General features: G+C 37.3%; 1 protein-coding gene and 1 pseudogene across 1 annotated transcript in view; one reads left to right on the top strand and one right to left on the bottom strand.

Annotated features, from left to right (window-relative positions):
* Positions 1 to 21,442, top strand: part of Znf407 (zinc finger protein 407) — a 410,446-nt gene that overhangs the window by 216,464 nt on the left and 172,540 nt on the right. The window lies entirely within an intron of this gene.
* On the bottom strand, positions 3,581 to 3,993 carry LOC118594640 (annotated as a pseudogene).

The following is a 21,442-nucleotide window of genomic DNA, read 5'->3' as shown; positions in this document are numbered from 1 at the left end:
GACCCTTCTAGATATATTTTTTTAATTTTTAAATTTACTTTATATAAATAACATTTTTTCATTGATTTTTACCTTCTAGATCTTTGTACAAGATCATTGCTCAGTTTCACTCCCTTGCCCCCGTATAGCAGCACAATGATGTGAAATATCACCATTTATAACAGGAAGATGTATATCTATTTTTCTCAGTTACTTTTCTTTTGCTGTGAAGAGGAGAGCTACTGGAAAGGAAAGAGGGCAGGCAGAAGCTCACAACTACTGCACTTGATCTGCCAGTTTACCGTCCCCATTGTTTCTGCTCTGTTAGGTGCTAGGCTAGAGCCTGCTGCTGAGTGAAGAGGTCTTGGGTTTCCCCACTCAGTTCTCTGAAAGGCAGTGGTGTTCACTTATGGGGAACTCCTGTTATAATGACCTTTACTGGTGGGACCTGGTCCCAGGACACCACACACTGGCCATTGTGTAGCTCTATGCCCTCCTGGCAGGCTGGAACTTGATCTGGAGGGTTTGGTTCATCCTTCACCTTCCAACCTCCTTCAGCCACTGTGTCTGTAGCATCTGGATTTAAAGAGAGATAACTTGATTCTTGAGAGCATACCAAGGCCATCCTTGTGGCATTTGTGGCTATGTTGAACTCTGTTTTACATTCTTTTTACAGTACACCTGTGAGGGCGGTCTGATTGACTCACCTACATCTTGAAGGTGAAGTAAGTGTCCTTGGAGAAATTTAGCAACTTGCTCAGAGTCACACAACTATTTGTCTTCACTGTACCTGCATAGCTGTCTGACTCTGCTTCTGCTAATGGTTCTTTATGGATCTCACAACAATTGCCCTGCCTGTTTCCTGCACAAGTGCTCTAAGAACAACTCATTTTCTGATCTGGATGCCTTTAGCTGGCACCTTGACTATTTTTGTTATACACCTGTCCCTGATCAAAGAGTTAAAGTAGTGCGAGCTCCTGTGTGGCTGTTTCTAGGTTCATTGTCATCCAGGATGTTTATACATGTCCAAAGGACTTAAGCTCACTTGGTTCTAACATTTAACTCTGAAGATGTGATGTCTTACTTAGTGTTTTCTATTGCTGTGAGGAGACATCCTAACCATGCCAACTCTTATAAAGAAAACATTTAATTGGGGTGGCTTACAGTTTCAGAGGTTCAATCCATTATCATCATGGGGAGCATGACAGTGTGCAGGTAGATGTGGTGCTGACTACATCTTGATATGCAGGCCACAGGAAAACAACTGACTTACTGAGTGTTATCCTGAGCATAGGAAACCTGAAAGCCCACCCCCACAGTGACATACTTCCTCCATCAAAGCCATACCCGGGCTGGAGAGATGGCTCAAAGGTTAAGAGCACTGACTGCTCTTCCAGAGGTCCTGAGTTCAATTCCCAGCAACCACATGGTGGCTCACAACCATCTCTAATGAGATTTGGCGCCCTCTTCTGTATACATAATATAAATAAATCTTAAAAAAAAAAAAAAAGCCATACCCATTCCATCAAAGCCTAATAGTGCCACTCCCTATGAGATTATAGAGGACAGTTACATTTCAACTACCACATGTGGTTAATTCAAGATCCCATCCCCTGCCCTTAGTATTATGTGACATGCCTATGGGAATCATCCAATAGCCACGGTTCCATAACACTTCTTGTTTGCTAGCCTCTCTCAGTAGCTCACTTCTATGTCCTGCACACTAGCATTCACAAATCTCTTTACCTTTCTCTGATTCTGCTTAACTTGTGATAGCTTATATTTAATTATACTATCGTATTGCTAAAATTATTTAATGGTCCTATTTTGAGTAGAATTTTTATTTATTCTGGCCCATGACCCATTTCTCTAATCACAGTGCCATGATAGCATGGAATGCCTTATCTTCTAACAGACTATGGAGTTTCCCTTTCCTCCTCACCCTAAATACCACTGCCAGTCAAATATGGTTTTGGTGCTCAGTACAGATTGTCATCTTGACAGGATCTAGAATGACCTAGGATATGAACCTCTGGAAAGTCCTATAATGTATTTTGTAGATTAGGTAAGTTGAGGGGAGAAGACCCACCTTAAATGTGGGAAGCACTATTCTATGGACTGACGTCATAGACTCGATGAAAAGAAGAAAGAGTGAAGCTGAGCATCAGCATCCATTGCTCACTGTTTCCCAATTGTGAATGCATTGTGACTGGCAGCCTCTAGCTCCTGCTGCTGTGACTTCCATAAAGTATCAATTTTATCCTCAAACTGTAAGCCAAAATAAAGTCATCTTCACATTGCTTCTAGTTAGGTATTTGTTCATACCTGTGAGAAGAGTAACTTCAAAATTGTAGATTCCTGTGACAGTGCTAGCACCATCCAGTAGACTCCCATGTAATGTCTCGTTTAACAGACTTTCTAAGGATTCTTAGCTAGAGTTGAGTTTGAAAACGACCTTCTTCCATATTCTAGCTCCTAACATTCCATACTAATACCCATTAAATAGTATAGCTTGGCCTTGAATTCCAGAGACCATTTTTAATTCATTTGCCATTGAAAGTTCATTCTGCTCCATAGTAACTTTTCTGAAGTTGGCCTAGATCCTATTTTCAGTCACATTTGGTAAATTTAACAAAATAAATACTGACCTGAATACATAACTTGCACAGCTTAAGTGAAATAACTGGTGTTTTAATTTTTCTCATGCTGTTTTATCATTAGCTGGTGGGTGCATATCTTCCCATGTGCCCACACTGAGTTTTGGGTTTTTTTTTTGTTTTTTTGTTTTTCAAGGCACATTTAATTTAATATCAAGAATTCGATACAAAAGGCCCAAATACAATGAAGGAACACATTCCCCATTTCACACCAATGACAATGCTGTTCAACATGTGCCTGCTGAGTGAGATGAGGGTTTACTGAGTAACGGGAGTCTCTTCACGGCCCATACCTTATACAATCTAGTTGTGAAATGAATACTCAGAATGCTTCAAACCACACCTTCACATTTGTACAGTCCTCCATTAAGGTTATCTATAGTTTCCACGGCCATTCAAAGAACAAACCATTGACAGAAACCACATAGATTTAAGGCTCCATTATATAATATAGAGCTCAGAGCTAATGGATAAATATATACTGGTGATTATGACTTGCTTGTCTCACAGCTTATTAGAAGTTGGTTCTTAGCATGTAAACCCTTTAAAGGCAAAATTCTCCTCATTTGAGTTTTGACCCAGTAGTTCAACGCTCATGAAGTCCACAGTCTTATTGGCATAACTGATATACAGTGTCTCTAAGTCTCGATGCTCAAGGTTAAGAGCCATGCATATTCCACTATTACATTTTACTGGAATTTTACATGTTCAATTCATGATTTAAAACCTCTAGGTTTTCAATCCTCCAAACTGTGAAGACACAGTGTGCCACAGACTTGACTTCTGTTTTCCCCTCTATTTTCTTCAAACAGAAACATTTCTCAAGTGTCTACATGTTCTAGAAGGGGAATTTTTCGGAGGTGGCCTCTTCTTCGGAATAGTCCGACGGTATCAGGCCTCTGAAGCAAGGGGAAGGGGAAGAGAAAAGCTATCAGGCATAAACTTCAGGCACTCAGTTCATTTTGGTCTTGCCCCAGTTTGTCTTTAGTCTGTTCCAGTTCACCTTTCATTCTTAGGAAAAACAAGGTGATCCCTGGGTCTATCATTGTTGATCGCAATTGGGCAACACTCGGCTGCTGGACTTGCTTGAGTACTGGATTTGAGTAGTACACTCTTGCATCTCCTGTTTCTTGGTTGCTAATCTGCGTGCAGGCTCCTGCTGTTGCTGCGTTAGTTTTTCCTCAGATTCCCTTAAGCCAGTCACATTGTTTGAATTAAGGCCTGTGTACTTTCCCTCCAAAGCTTGAACGTATGCTTCAAATTGTTCCCATCTTAGAATCAACGCATCCTGTGCCATAACTTTGAAGTCTGTTTCGCCCAATCGGACTGTTTTAGGAAGAGGGTCTTCATTGGTCATCTTGCACCCTGAGACGCACCTCTTGGCCATGGCCCGGGTCACCCGCCGGGCGCATCGGGCTAGGAGGAGAGGCAAAGGGAGGCCTGCCAGCCTGATTGGGGCCTCGGGGTGTGGAGGAGCCACCGCAGCCAGCCGCTGCAAGGCAACCATCTGCGGAGTCCTGCACCTGCCCTGTGGGGGCTCTGCAAGCTCAGCCAGGTTGGGGAGGGAAGCGGCCAGAGAGAAGGGCGGGTCCGTGAGGTCAGAGGTCAACAGCGAGGCATCTCAGATGGCAGCAGCCACTGTTCAGCCCACACTGAGTTTTTAACAGTTGAGCCCAGGTAAGGGCTCCAAGCAGTGAATTTTGAATTTCCTTCCAGAAGACTCGTTTTGGGGGTGGGGATAGGGGGCAAATAGTGGAGCTTGAGGCAGTGAAAGGCTTATTATGTCCACTATGCTTCGTGTGTGACATAAAATAAAACATTATGTCAAATCCTTTTATTACATATTTGTACGTGAAGATCTGATAAATAGTACATGTGAGTTTGAAAGAATTTTGTATTTTATACTGGTTCATCTGTTTGTAAGGAGAATCGGCTCCATACTATAGCTACTTTTCTCTCTCCCCTCTCTCCCTTACCACTTTCCAAGTCTAGGTTGCCTTATTATTGGTAGTAGCCATTATATAAACTAGATGCCATATTTTCATTGTGAAGAATAGAGAACAATATACAAAAATATCAGATGCAAATACTTAAATGTAGATACTGAGGCTTAATATAAATAACAAATTCAGTAGCAGAGGTGGTAGCGAGCGAGTATCTTGCACAATCAGCACAGTTAAAATTGTATATTGATCACCTCCAATACTGAATGTTCTTCTTTGTTAGTATATCAAGAATTATGTGTGATAATCATATGATTTGATTTTTCTTATGTTATAAATTTTAATTTGTTGAAGGACATTTAGTTTCCCTACATCTTTAGGTTTAATTATTTTCCTTTAATTTCATAAGTAGTTTCTAGTAAGCTAGTTCTTACATGTGTCCACGACTTGGTGGTACATGCCTTTAAACCCAGATTTTGGGAAGCGGAGGCAGAATGATCTCCCAAATTCAAGGCCTGTCTGCTCTACAGAGTGAGTTCCAGGACAGTCAGAGCTATACAGAGAAAGTTCTCAAAAAAAGAGAGAGAGAGAGAGAGAGAGAGAGAGAGAGAGAGAAAGAAAGAAAAGAAAAAGAAAAAAAAAGAACACGTGGGTCATGAACCCATGAATACTCACACTGAGAAATGGTTCCTCTGTCCTTTTAAATATCATTGTCGTGGTAATTCTCATACTTTTACTACATATCAATTTTTATGACTATTCACTGAGTCACTGTTTACCCTTATAAGTTTTAAATTTTAATTTTATATATTTATAGTTAAAGAATTTTTAAGTCAGTCTGAACATTATTGTTTCCTAGAGGTTTATACTTTTAATTTGTCAGTTTACCTGAAGTAGACGAATTTCTAAGTGGTCTTATTAAATAAAAAAACACGAAGCCAGAAATTTGGGTTGAAGTCATAGAGAGATCAGGAAAATAAGGAAAGCCACATAGACATAGACAGTCTGTTTTTAAACAACCAAACTTAATCTATACCATAACTCTATGGGAACTACCTGCTCCATGGTGTGTATAAGCTAATTAGACTCCAGTGGAAATGTTAGATTTAAGGAGATTTAAAGAAGCTATAGTCTCACATGCTACACATTCTCCATTTGTAAAGCAGATGTTAAACTTGTTGTCAACTTCTAACAGAATTATCCCTCGGCATTGGAAAGAATTAATTACAGTGGTCCTAGAGGCCGGGTCACAATTACAATGGGAAACATGGTTTAAGGAGAAAGCTAAAACAATAGAACAACAATGTAGGGCTAGAGGTGTGGAAATTTCCCAGGACCAGCTTTTTGGAGAAGGTGAATACACTGATATGCAAAGTCAATATTTATATGATAACCAAACCTTAATTCTATGCCACATGGCAGCCATGAATGCATGGGACAGAATTGAGGAAAAATAATGTCCGATGTTTTGGTTGTGATAAACAAGGTCATTTGAAAAGAGAGTGTAAACAGGGCATTCCTAGAAAGATTGTTTATTCAGGGAACAATGGCAACAGAATACCCCTCCCTTCTGGATTATGCAGAAGTTGTGATAAGGGTAAACAATGGACCAATGAATGTAGATCAACAAGGGACAGATAAGGTAATCCTTTGCCTTTTCGGTTGGGAAACTCCCATAGGGGCCTCATGTAGGCCCCCACAGCAAATTCAGTCCAGTCCTTTCCTGCCATTATAGAGGAAACCCCTTCTCAGAGCAATTAAATAACCAAATGCATATTGGAATAAACCAGGCTGCTCATGGTGATAGAACAGCTGTAAAAGACTACAGGAAATTCAGGAGAAACTTTAAAGTAAATTTTTTGGCAAACTTCTATAAATGAACAAAGACCAAAATTTAAAATATGTATAAATGACCTTCTCTTGGAAGGTTTAGTAGACACAGGTGCAGATGTTACAATAATTGCACCAGAATTTTGGCATCCAAACTGGCTTCTTAGGGAGGTAAATGTTCAGCTGTTAGTGACTGGAACATTATCTCAATTGAAACAGAGCACAAGATGGCTCAAATGTATAGAGCCAGAAGGTCAGAGAGGAAAATTGAAGCCATTTGTGGCTAATATAGCCATGAAGTCATAGGGCCATGGTCTATTACAACAATGGAATACTCAGATTAACAATCCTCCAACCTCAGAAACAAACCATAAACTAACACATGTATCTGAAAGAAATATTAGGAGGTATTATTGTTATAAAGAACAGTCACTGGCCATCTAGATTGTACAAGAACAGGACACAACAACTGCTGATCTTTCAAAGACACCAACACCCCTAACTTTAAAATGGTTAATAGATAAGCCTGGGTAGCCAGGAAATCTTGCTCTTTGGGAACTGTGGAGTTGGTGAGGTGAGGTTAGCTGGTGGCTTTCTGTATTTCCCTGATCTCTCTAAGGCTTTAATCCAAATTTCTGGCTCTGTGCTTTTGTTTTGTTTTTTTTATTTAATAAGATCATTTAGAAATTCATTTTTAAGCTCCTCCTCCCCATGTAGCATTATAGCTATTGCTAGATGAGAAGCAGCCACCACAACTTGTTAATTCTCTGAATTGTTGCTTTCTGATTTCCCTTTTCTATTTACAATTCTTCTGTTCGCCCCATTTTTTCATCAGCATTAAACAAATACAAGTTTCCTTCCTCACCTGTAAGATACTTAGACATACTGTTTGTAAATACTAAATAAAGAATATTCCACCTTCTCTTTGCTCTACTCACTTTTTAGTACATGTGCTTTCATCTTTCTGTCTCACTTGATTAAAACTGCCCTCTGTTCATAGAGACTTTGGAATCACCCTCAAAGTCTGTCTGTCTCAGTACTCCTGTCTCTCAGAGTCTATATTCAACCCTGACACCCAGAGTATACTCAGACACTCATCACCTCTCATTTAACTATCATCTCCTGACTGACTTACTCTCTGTCCCTTAACTGGCCCTCTTGACTAATTCTATGCCTTCTTGATGAGAATCTCCTATCTGACTTATTTATTGCTTCCTCATTGGTCCTCATGACTGGTTTCACTCTTTTCTCATGGATTTTCTTTTCAGTGTTGTGGATCCAATGAAGTTGAAACACCATACTTTTGCTTTGTATGGACTCTCCTACTCCTTCCTGTGTTCTGTCCCTACATGTTATGTTGTTTAACTCTTTTTGGAGGTCTGCTACAGTGCTCCCAGTTAAAACACACAGGAATGCTTATTTTTAACTATAAAAGTTTGGCCTTAGCTTGGCTTATTTCTAGCCAGCTTTCCTTAACTTAAATTAACCTGTCTATCTTTTGCTTCTGGGCTTTTACCCTTCTATATTTTTGTAATTTTTTTTTCTTACTGCGTTGCTGGCTATGTAGTTGGATGACTGGCCCCTGATATCCTCCTCCTCCTTGGCTCCTAGATCTCTCCTCCCAGATTTCTACTTCTATATATCCTCTCTGACTGCCAGCCCTGCCTATCCTTTCTCCTGTCTCACTATTGGCCAGTTCTTTCTTTATTAGACCATCAGATGTTTTAGACAGGCACAGTAACACAGTTTCACAGAGTTAAACAAATGCAACATAAACAAAAGTAACACACCTTAAAATAATATTCTATAACAATGCTGGTCTCGGTGGTAGGCACACATACTTAGTGCCTTCATACTGTCAGGATCACTCTTGACAATTGTTTTTCTTTCGGTAATGTACCAGGGCCCACTCTTCTATGGCCAACAGTGTTCACCTTGCAATCTTGTGAACACTTAAAGTTTGTAATTATCCAGCATAGAAATATTTACACTGAAAATTTGTGTAGTGCACATCCCACTCTACATAGGTTTTTTTCCCAACTGTCAGTTTATCACTGTCACAACTAATTATTATACATCAGTCCTCTACTCCAAGTGCTGATTGTCCTGACTGATGTGTCAAACCTGGAGGTCACTGTGGTCAATATATCCTATAGCACTCAACCATTTAAACGTAAGCTGTGTAATTTTATGAAGTGCATACTTTTATGTTTTCTATTTATTACCTTTATTCATCCAAGTACCTGCTTTATCATCTGCCTCTCAATGAATAAATGAGTCGGAAAGGCCTGCCTGACAGATACAGTTGTAGTGATGGTGTGCTTGATGCTAATAGAGAAAGAGGGATACTTTTAAGTTACGCTGATATCTGTGTGTATCGATTTAGGGGAAATTAGTAAAGAAACTCACTGGAAAACAGTTAAATCTTGCCTTTGATTCCAACATACTAAAAACCTCAGGCTTAGGTACATGACTTTAATCTCATGTAGAAGTAGGGGGATTTCTGTGAGCCTGGTCAATATAGCAAGTCACAGGTGAGGGAAAGCTATATAATAAGACCTGCCTCCAAAATAAATAAAAGTAAAGAACTAAATAGATGAATAAATAAATAAATAAAATCCCAGGCTCATTAAAAATGAGTATTTTGTGTCATTTTATAAGTAAGTTTATACTCTTGTAAAGTTGTACACAGCAATTATGATCCAATTTTAATCATGAAAATTTACTGTATGAATGCTAATTTATTTTACATGTCACATGTGAAGGAGTTTGCATTCTTTGTAGCTTCATCTTTTATGATTTAGATTTCCTTGATCTTTGTGTTCTTTATATCAAGCTACTCATGCATTAGTTTTAGAGAGTCCCTAAGGATTTTCATTTTATGGTGCACTAGCTAATGTGCTACTGTAGATCCCTGTCTTCCTGCTCATTGTTGAATGTCAACCCTACTTAGGGTTAGAAATGACATATGTCTACTAGAACTACTCAATTTTGAGTTCAGTAACCAGTCTTATGTTCTCCATTTTGGTCCTTAAGTTCATAGTGTTTTTGAAACTCCATTGTAGCATGTATCTCATAATTGGAATTTATTTTTCTCATATAATAAATAGTTCAAGTTTTAAATTATCATTTGCTAGTGTGCTGCCAACATTCTCATTGTTAATTAGATAATGTCATTGTTGTTTTGTTGATATTTTAATAAAGTGGCTTTTCTTTGTACACTGAGTTGTCCCTTGTTAGGCCATTAGGCTACATTCGAGGAAACATTGGCCTGTTTGTGACCCTGGAAATTTTCTCTGTAATTTTTGTTTTTTAGTGTGGTTCATTTCTGTTTGCTTTGACCTGTGGAACACACTCTTCAGGCAGTATTTGCTTACACTTTTTTCCATCCACCTTATTAATAGTAACTTTCTGTGAGTTCTGAATATATTTGTGTGCTTCTGAAATCTGTACCTGAGGCACCGAGGTCTCTGTACAGGCAGTGGTGATGCTTAAAGAATGAGAAGGGAGCCTGTCAGGCCGATAAGCTTTAGGGTATTTCTGAATTTGTAGTATTTTTCTCTTAGCTACTACTTCAGCAATTTCTGATTCACTTTTATGCAAAGTAACCACATTAAAATCAGCTGAAGAGATTAAAATTCATAGTTTTTAAAGATAATTTAAATTTAATTAGTTACATCAAGTTTGCATTGAGCTAAAATGTGAATAATATAATTTGTACATCAACACAAATTTCTTTTTGAAAATTGTTTTATTTATTCTTTTATCATGTTACATCCTACCTGCAGTCAACACAAGTTTCTTTAACCATAGGTATCTCTTGTTTGAAAATGTGATAAACAAAAGTATCGTTTACCTGCCAATCTTCCTGTTTAGAAGAATTTACTGATTACAGGTGTTTGCAGGTTAACTATACAATGAAGGAACTACTGTCTTGGTTTTTCTTAGGCTTGTGACTAGAAAATCTGATCATTTTTAATACTGTGATATGTTCACAATCTCTATAAATCTGTCCTCACTGGATAGAAAGAGTATAAAGTGAATCCTCAAATCTTAGTTTTTTGTTTTTTGTTTTTTTTCTAGCCTAAGTATTATGCTAGAACTATTATTGAACTTGTGCATGAGCAGGTCTTGTCTCTGTGAGTACCAGTAGCTTCTTGAAAGCCATAACCTTCTATTAATTTTTTATTTGAAACATCTCATATAGAAATATAAAATAGCTCCAGTAAGTACCTGAACAAAGTGCAAATGTTTTGTTAAAGAAATAATCAACATAAGCATCAATTGTACTTCTAGAAAAAAATTCTGATATAATCAGAACTCATGAAAGTGTTGAATTGTAGGAATGACTACCTGAAAGTACCCAAGAGCTGCCTACAAAGATGTTTTCACTCGAACCTCTTGACCTACTCCAGACTTAGTCTTCCCACCCTCCTCTCTCGTGTCTGCTTTAGCTCTGTGAATTGCCTTCCGTCTCCCCAGTCATCCCCTTCCCTCTTGCTGACTCCCTTCTCTTCATCCTGGTTAGCTTCAGGTGTCTGATTGCCTCTCCATCTATTTTAGTGCTCCTTTCATACCAGGTCAGGTCTATATCTCAGCACTTCGTTCCACTGGAAAACCATTACTATTTAAAATCATCCACATAAAACTATCTTTAGTTTCAGCAAATGTGATACTTTATGAATGAAAAAGGTTAAAACTGTGTTTTCATTTTCTTACTCTTAAGAATGTAAGTAGGTCCAGAGGGTATGTTAGGATGTGGTTTTTGAATCAGAGCCAATAAAGGACACTTCAATGTTAAACAAACTGATGTGCTGATGTGCTGATGTGCCCTAAATAGACTATGGAAGATCAAGTAAGAAGAGGTCACATAGTCTTCCAAAGGATGATTGAGAGGCAAGTTCTGAAAGAGAATACCAGAAGGAAAAAGAGCCAAATGATGGTGATTGATGATTCCAGAATCAGGCGTGTGGCTCGGGCCATCTGTGACCCACATAAAGAGACAGGACGTGCTACTGCCTTCATGGTGCCAGGGTGGAAGAAGACCAGAAGGGCCAAAGAACCCCAGGGAGACTACAAGAATTTTACTCAATTTTAGTCAATCTTAGTTCTCTACACTTTATAACCTGGAACTTCTATTAGTTATTAGAAAGAAATTTATGCACTGGGAAATGGTGATGAGGCTCTTGCCCCATCCAGTTTCTGATAATTTAAATGTATATTCACTTTTGGTTCGATACCAGGTAATTTGTCGAGACATTTTAGCTTAAAACCAATAATAATAATTAGTTTCTATAACTTTATATTTTGCAAAAATACTGATAACTCATTATTTTCATCAGAATATATAGGAAAAAGTTACCCGCTTTTCTTTAAGCACTATTGTTAAAGTAAGTCTTTAGAATCCAGGAGTATTTGGACTCACAAGACTTTTCCTCTTTCTTAGTTGATTTTTTTTTATAGTAAGTTAATAATATATGATAAGTCATTCTAGTATAGCACTGCAATTGTAGGTTGTTGAGTAACTTGTATCATATTTGAAGAGACTATTAAAATATGAAATGCAGTTTTGTAAGGAAAGGTTGAGATTAAACAAAATAGTATGGATTAATACTTCCATGCAGTTTTATTTTGAATGAAGGCTCTTTTAAAAATATAAAGGAAATAAGTAATATTAGAGACTAAATATCCACTGGAAGCTGAGAGAGATGAATGCAATAAATTTACTTTAAAGTAGGTGTGATCAAACCGAATTTTATAGTTGGTTATTAATAGGTAGAAAAATAACCCAAGCCACTTGTGAATGAGATCTCAGACAGACGGACAGAAACACTTCTAATGGTAGCTGTTCAAAGCTTAAGTGAAATAGTTATTAACCCCTCAACACAACCCCCCCACACACACCCATACTCCCACACACCCCCCACACCGCCACCCACACCACACACCACACACACACACACAAACATACACACAAACACACTCCACACACACCCATACACCCACATCCTCCCCCCCCCCCCCCCACACCATTGCTGCTCTTATAAGTATCTTTGGTGTAGGAAGTTAGTGATCTTTAATGGCTGTATTGGAAAATATTTTGGGATGTGATAGTGAATCAATGAGGCCATGGCTCTTAAAAATAAACCCAGAGACCATGGTTGATCTCAGTGTCAGAGCAGATGTTTTCCATTTGTTTTGTTTGTTTGTCTTTTCTTTCTTCTGTTTTTTCCATATGAGGCAGGACTCCTAGCTTGCATTCCTCCTGACTCAGTTTACCAAATTCCAGGATTACAAGTAATTACACTGTACCCAGCTGTATGCATATTGGGCATGTGCAAGCCCAAGGGATTAATTTTAGCACTGTTGGAAAGAGAAATTATGAAATACTGGATAGTACCATTTCCTGAATCTTGGAAAAAGAAAAATGTGATCATATTATCCAGAAATTTTTGTATCTGGAAGCCTTCAGTCCATTTGCCAAAGTTAAAATCCCTTCAGTTCAGATAAACTGAAGCTTCTGTGGCCATCCTTTCTTTACTGTTCCTGAACTTGGGAACTAGCTACTGTCTCCTGAGGTGAACGTTACAATGTTTCTTTAAAAGTTGACTGTTTTTGGATAACATTGATATACTTTTCAAAAATGTTTACACCAAATGCCTTGGATTTGGTTTTTCTTTTGTGTTGTTTGCATTTTATGCAGTACTCTTTTAAGGCTGTTTTGCTGTGAAGTATATGGGCATTGCAGATGCAATAGCCACTTTTTTCTTTTGCAGTAGGTTAAGTTTAATTACATTTACAGTTAATTTTAAAATATTCTTTAATGGGAATAAATAAGGAAAATAGCTCACAATATCTTTCTGTAAGTCACATACATCATCACAAAGAAGTGTGGTTTTCACAGGTGTGTGTCTGGGACAACTTTTAAGGGGATCTCAGTCCCACATTCATCTGTAATTGTGTCCCTGCTTAGCCTCCTCAACCTCAAAACACTGCAATCTTGGATTTTCAGGCTTCTATGCAGAAGTCTTTGGCTTAAATTAAGGCACCAGGTTTCTTTGACTCGCCAAGGATGAAGCTTCCATTTTGGATATTTTTTGTTGTTGTTGTTTGTTTGTTTGTTTGTTTGTTTATAAACTAATGATGTCTTTGTCTTTTTAATTCCTCCTTTCTTTTTTTTTTTTCTTGACAAATTAGGAAGAAACTGTCAGTGGAAATCCAGGTGGAGACACCTCCCCCTGCACCCTTCCCTTGTATGTTTAAGCCCACTTTGTCATACAGTTAATGAAGGGGAAGTTGACAGTGTATAGGATGTCTGTCTGCTGTCAGCAGATTGCAGCGTGTTTCCCAGTCATCAAAAGTGTTCTCTAAGTTAGTCTCCTTAGTCCTGTTCACTTACAATGCTTGTGTTTATTTGTGAAAGTAGCCATAATCATCCTCGTCCGTCATTGGGTACTGTCACCCAGTGACACCTAGCTTTCTCTCATGTACATATTTATGTGCATGCACATCCTGCTGGCTTTTCTAGCTAGACTTTTAGTAACCTCTTCAAACAAATAGTGCATCTGTTTTCTCATCTTAAATTTTCTACAGAAAACTTCTGTTTTACAGTGTACAAACTCTATAATATTATAAACTTAGCTTAACTTATACAGAACTCTTCACAGCCATACACTGCTCCTAAACAATTGTTTGATTTCATTTCTGAAGGCGACAAGAAAGCTTAATAGTAAAATGAATTTCAAATGTTGAGATTGAGCTCTGGCTTGTTGTTCTTAATATTAAAAAGTATTATTAATTATTTAAAGTAGTAGCATATTTATTTGCAGAGATACTTGATTAGCAAGTGAAGGTATCTAGTGGTTTGTGTGTGTGTGTGTGTGTGTGTGTGTGTGTGTGTGTGTGTGTTTAAGTGCATATGTTCACACTTGTGAGATACTTTTGTGATGAGGAAATACTCTGAATTTCATTGTCATTATTAGAATTTAGCTATTCACTCATCAGTTTTTATGGACATATTCTTTACATTTTTTAAGAAACAAGAAAACAGTTATGAGAACTGTATTTGTTATAGCTTTTATATAAATACTTCCTAGTCTAAGCTTTCTTTTTTCCAGAATTCATAAAACTTGGACTTTGGAATAAATATCAGAGAGAATTATATGGTCAAACTTACTACATGTTTACCAACCCTTATTTCTGTTTGCAACCTCACATAGATGCTATGCCCAGCATGTCGTATCTTTTCCCTGCCTTGTTGTGTGGGAAGGATTCTGATTTGATTTAGATTTCTGTGTTTTGGTCTGTAACTTACATCACCTGAGATGAAGTCTGAGTCAAGGTGCACCTGAGGTGGGGGTTGTAGATGTGATGTAAGTGTTAATAGTATGTAATCTTCAAAGGCTATTTCATGTTTCATACTAAGATGGCAAACCCTGGGTTTGTAGCTAAGTATGAATTTGTTGGATTGCTATTGTGTCACTTCTTACGTGACTTTGGGTGAGGTATTTCACTTTTCTTATAATAGTATTCATATTTAAAAAGGAGCGTTGCACTATAGAGTGGCATTTTGAGGTGTAAGTTGACCATGTTTCTTCAGTTTCTGAGAGATCCTTACCAAAGGAAAAGCCTTACAGGTTATGTGATGATGCTCACCCCTTGTGTCTTGTGAGTTAGTTAAGCAACATACAAAGCTCGAGTGCATGTCCTAGACTGCCTGTTACAGGAAGAGTATAGAAGGATTCATGTAAACCTAGTTCATAGCAATGCCATCTTAATTTCTGGTCAGTTGAATACTGTGCTTTCTTCACAGAGAGTCCATTTTTGTTCCTGGCGTGGTTTTATACCTAACAATATGCCATGGAAGTCATCACTTGTTAACATGATTTCCAGCTCTTTCACAGATTCTTGAGAATAAGTGACTGACACATTCTTTTGTTTGTAAATAGAGCACACATGATAGAAATATTCGTAACATGTTCTACTATTTTATATTTATAGTCTGACACTTTGAAATTTGTCCAAATAACTGAACATTTACATGTTCTTGATGTATTTATTAATACAATTAAATGTTCTTGCTATACATAAACATTCAGGAGGCCCACCTGAATGACCGGAGTGCAAGGGCGAGTTTATTTCATGAGGTGTGGTGCATGGCAATTGGGCCTGGTGACCAAGATGAATGAAACTCAGATGGGTTTTAATTAGTGCGGTAGCCATCATCAATTATCCAGTGTACACAAATATTGTTATATTTGGGAAATTCTTGATTTATTTTATTCCATTGGCTAGCAGATTTAGATGAATGAGTTCTCATCATAAGCATTTGGAGAAAAATTGCCAGAGGCCACAGTTTATTATTTAGGACACAATCACTGAGAGTGAACAATACAGAACAAAATTTTGTAAAGTATTCTAAACATCATTTGGAATTTTCTCTGAACTATTGGCATGTGCAGGTTGTCAAAACATCAGGACATCCTGAACAAAACTCTGAGAAGTCTTATCTAAGAAGGAACCCTCAACTGTCACTGTTCAGAGAATGACTGCCACAGAGGTCAGCACGCAGGTACCTGAGACAGGCTGCAGCCAAGGGCTGTGTCACAAGGTCATCTCCACCTGTCCTTTAAGGACATGTTTCCGCAGAATTGGCAGCTGCCTACACTGGCCAAACAGGAAAACCTAGCCCTTCCTAAGATTAAAGTCTCTCTACTTTGGTGCATATGTATACCCATGCCAACACTGACACACTCTCTCTTGTGCCTCTTGTGGATTTAATTTCAGTTTGCACTAATTTTTCAAGTGTATAATACTGAATCACTAACAAATCTGCAAATGTTTAAGGAGAGAAAATATTCTTTATACTCTTAAAAGGTTCATAACACTATTATATTAACTTGGCCACCAGATTTATCAAACTAAGATTATTTTCACATTTCCCATTTAAATTCGAAGCAATTATCTCATCATTTGAATGAAGACTATAGATAATGTACATTTTATACTAAGTATAACGACATAATTTTGAAACGTGTTTTCTAACAATCTTCTAAACCCTGAAAGTTAGTGAGAAAATGGTGAAGTTTCCTAGGCAGTGAGCAGTAGACAGCTTTGCTTTTTCCTCACCCTACCCTCTGGTCTGTCTCTGTTGCTCTTTTACTCCATAGAGAAACTGAAGATACTGAACTCAGCTTCCCCACTTATTGTACACTACTGAGCCCAGTGGAGTGGTCAGAATGGCTAATCTGAAGAACTTGTATAAATCATAATCAAGGACCAGGCATAAATCTATCTCTAGTGACATTTTCAAGATCTGTGGCAGGATAATCAATTAATGTTAAGATAAAAATGTTTCACATATGAAATATATTCATTAATTTCTTTCTAGATCTTGTTCTCTGTGGAATTTTCATTTATTATATAATTTCATAGATAACCTCTTTTAGAGAATTAGTAAAATTAATTAGTACTATAATTTAATCCAAATTATGAACCTTTAGGAAAAAGGATGCAGCTAATTTCCATATGTAAATCCTGATGGCTGGTGCTTATTCTTGCTGAGAAGCCCCACCTTCTTGCTTTAGGAAAGTAAGGGATGTTTGAAAAGCTTCAATGTCTTTTGTACTGTAGGAGAAATCGACTGCTGTATCTAAATTGTCAGAATGCTTGCAATTAATGCTGCTAGCTCATTTGCTCTTGTCTTTGCAACAACTTGTAAATACTGTCATTTTTGAGGATAGTTTTATGGCCTACTTGTTTCATAGAGTAAATCACAGGAAGCTCTCTCTTTTTATTGAACCAAGGTTCTGCAAAAGGAGATTCTATTTTTATGTGTTTCTTTATATGTGCTTGTATTTTGTCACCAAGACTATACTCTGCACTTCTGAGTCACAGAAGCCTTTTGAGGTGGAAACCCTTGTTTGTTTCATCACACATTTAGGCTTTATTATTCAAAATTTTACTTGGAATAGAATTTCTGTTGTTTTTCGTGAGGTTGATGGGTTGTTATGGGATTGTTTTTCTTTTTTCCTTACCAGTGCTGGAGCTGGATTCCAGGTTCTCACATGTTAGTAAGTTCAACCATTGAGCTATGTCTCTAGTTTTTAATTGGTTAGGAAGACTCTGACCTCACCCACATAGTACTTTCTGTCAAAACCACCTACTTGTCTTTTTATGGCTTTAGTCTGTCATTATTTGACTCACTTGCATATGTGTTGTTGTTAGAATTTTTTTAAAATCCAGCTTCCTGCCTGAAAATATAGTGTATCAGTAGTTCAAGCTTGTTCTACAGAAGAAAGGCTTGCTGACCTTTATAGACTTCTAGACAAAGAAGAGATGTCATGCAGCAGTGTGAAAGGACTGGATTCGACCAGTTGTTAGAGATGTACTGACAGCTTTGGTATCTATTTTGGGGTCAATGGAAGTTGTTACACACATTAAATTCATGTCTTATAAGAATTTATTATGTATTTGCTAGACTCTTGATACTACCTACCACATATTGGATAGTGTGTAAGTATTTGGTAGAAGATGGGTGGATAAGCCCATACTAGCTCAGCCGTGTCTGTGTGGTTCCTTTTTAAGATCGACTTGACTAATTGTTGTGAGTCACTCTGCTTGTGCTTGGTATAGGAGGTGTAGGGTACTTTTATGACTCAGACCTATGGAGGAGTTAGAAGAATTGTCTTACTGTCATCTAGAAGTTTATGGATAGGAAGTCACTTCATTTTCCTTCCTCAATCATTACTTACTTTGAATTAGTTTATAAGGTCTTTGATCATAGTATTTTCTTAGAGAATGTCTCTGCCTATTACAAAATTATAACCTGCCTATGTGGAGATGTAAGCATTGAACATTTTTTATATTTTTAATTTAATACAGTCTTATAATTTCAGAGGAAACACAAATTTTCATTTCATGGTTTTGAATATCTAGTATAAAATGTAAGGGGTCATTTGTCATTCTTCATCTAAGCATGAAGAATCTGAGCTTTAGTCGTCGGATTACTCCTGAAATTGAAAGTCGTCTCTCTTATCTTTTGGAACCTCTTTTGTCTTCTTTGTATTCTTTTTTATGACATTCAGTTTAACAGTAGAGCTAAATATACATGATGCACACAAATGACGACTATGAATATGGCATCGAGAAGGAGCCTAGGACCAAGTGCTCCCAACAGCTCTAGAACCTGCTTTTTGTCAGTCCTATTGGGGTTAAACTGTTGCAAACTGGTGGAGTTTGTAGCTTAGGAAATGTTACTTTTTTCTTAGGCTTTTTATGATTTTTATTGATACTTTTACTTTAGAATTTCATTTATGAATACTACGTTTACATTATTTTCACCTTTCCTTCTTACCCCTCAAACTCTTCCTGTGTCCTCTTCTACTTCCTGTCATATTCATGACCTCTTCTTTTTAAGTTATTATTGTTATTCACTCACAAGTATACACATAAATACAACTTGCTGAGTCCATTTAATATTGTGTATTTACACATGTTAAAGGTTGACCTCTTGGGATTTGGTAACCTATTGGGCTAGTAGTCTCTGAAGAAAACTGATTTTCCCTCTCTCTGCAGCTGTTAATAGCCCCGTAGCTCTTCATGTAGGGTGGGGCCATGTGTGATTTCCCTCATCCATATTTGTATATCAGCTGGTGTCATCACTATGCTGGTCTTCTTTGAGGCAATCATGTTGTTGAGATTTCATGGGTGCACCTTCATGTCATGTTTAGAAGACACTGTCTCACAAGAGCCTTTTTATTATCATCCTCAGTTTCTCTCTCTCTTTAAAACACCCTGTTTTATGGTTTGTTGTTTTTTTTTTTTAAAGAAATCTGTATTATCTTAGAAACCTACAAACTGCTGTTAAGTTTTAAAATGGCAACATCTCCATTAGTAAATAGATTGAGTTGCACTGATGCCTAAGAATATGGACCCAGGCTTTGATATACAGTATTCTCACAGCATCCTCTCTCTAGGTTTTCCCAAGACTCTTTGTAGTTATAGCTGATAAGCTAGGTACATTCATAAGAACGTTTGTTCCAAAAGGCATTATTATTTTGTAATAAACATGCCAAATCACATGTGTTTTGTTGATTCTTATTGCTAGAGAATAGTATTAAAAATCTGACCCATAATTAAGCAGGAATAAATCATAAAAATATTTATAAAATATGTTCATATTTAATGCATATTAATTTTTCTAACCCTTGGAGAATATGTAATCCTATCTTAAATTTTCCAAAATTGTGTATTTTATAGGAATAACAAGTATATTCTGGCAAATATGTCCTAAGCTTTCATATTATAAATGTAACTTGCTGGAAACTAAGGGTATTTATGTGATGCTTCTCTCATTTCTTGTTTACGTAGCTGTGAAGGAAGAAGGCAGAAACACTAAGCCAAAGACATTGAGTGGTAGAAGATACTCTTTATGTTTTTGCTTGCTTTTATTCAGTCCAACCTGATACACACTTCTTCCTGAAAGGCCTGTGGAGAGCTGACACATTAGCACTTTGTCAACGTCTGTGACAACACCTTTACAATAAGAATCTTTCCTTTGTTTATAGAATTTAAATGTCCTGGTGATTAGAACTTTTTTCTTTCTTTTCAGAATAAAATTGTTCTGTACTGACTTTTCTTGTAGTGAGAAGAAAGAAATAAAAGCAACCCCATTTTCTATTACAAATTATCATAAATATTGGAGATGCAGATTTTTCTTAGGTCATTAGCATATCATGCTGCGACCCACACCAGAATGTACCATTAACAAAGCAGCCTTCATGTAATTAATGTAAATAATATGGAACTACAGCTTGAGCTACCCAGTCAGCCTTGGCAAAAAGCATTTGTCATAACGCATAGTCTGAGGAGCTCAGCCTCAATTCAAATCCAACTTCATGGGCTTTGCCCCTTTTTTAATTTTTTTTTTTTTTTTTTTTTTTGCTCATGCTATAAATTTCTGTAAAACATTTATGACTGTAAATTTCTTTGGAGCACCTACATAGGCGAAGAAAGCAATCCAATAAACTGAAATTAAAATTTTATTATTTACAGTGCTTCTGCTGGTGAGGACAATTAGTATCTTCGTAAGGTCAGGAATGCAGATCCTGGAAAGCCGCCGAGGGCCTTTCCCTGTGCTCACAAGTGGGCTCTGTCCTCATCGGCTGCAGCAAGTCTGAAGGATGGTCCTGTCGCCATTTGCTGCGATGGCCTCTGACTCCAAAACACAGAGGAGCACTGTAAATTTTTCATGAAGAGGTTTCAGTCTGTAAAACAGCAAACAGGAATAATGTTTTAAATGCAATCATTGTCAAGTCTGAACAATGTAATTTATCAAGAGAGCAGTTTGTACTATATAATAAGTTTCATATATTAATACAATTTTTCATCTGATGTCAGGCTTCTGATTTATGAATAGCACATGATCTAAGGTGATCATTGAATTATAATTCACATAATAAGAAGCCAAGAATAAGACCCTGGGACTGCTACCCTGGATTAGCTTCCATGCCACCAAGCCAATTTACTAAACAACCGTGGGCTAAATGATACAGTTTTTCTAATTCAAAGAAGGCACTCGTTAATTAGATAAAGGCTAAAGCTCTCATTATTTTTAAATGATTTAAGAACGGGTAAAGATCTTACAGCTTATACGGCAGCTCTAATAGTTCTCTGCTTACTGCCTTGTAATAAGAGTATTAAAGACAGATGGGCAAGGCCGATTTAAACCAATTACAGTGTTTCATGTGCACCCATAGCAGTGACTATCTGTAGGCATATCAGATGCTAATACTGGACATGTTTCAGATGACTAAAGCAGCATTGATTAATGTAATGTGTGAATACTTTGTTTCTCTCTGCTTATTTCAGGAGAAAAATCACAACTCTGGACTGTAGCTTTATATTTTTCAGTCTTAGGTATACTCAAACTTTCTGTTATACCAAAAGAAATAAAAAAGGTGCTTATATTAATTTTTTCACTTTATCTCACACCTGTTAGGTACTAGACATTGGACTGACTTTTAGAGCAAT

Source organism: Onychomys torridus, chromosome 13, assembly GCF_903995425.1.
Source record: "Onychomys torridus chromosome 13, mOncTor1.1, whole genome shotgun sequence".
In the NCBI taxonomy this organism is placed as follows: Eukaryota; Metazoa; Chordata; class Mammalia; order Rodentia; family Cricetidae; genus Onychomys; species Onychomys torridus.
The sequence above is the reverse complement of the archived record's forward strand: the minus strand, read 5'-3'. Positions and strand labels throughout refer to the sequence as shown.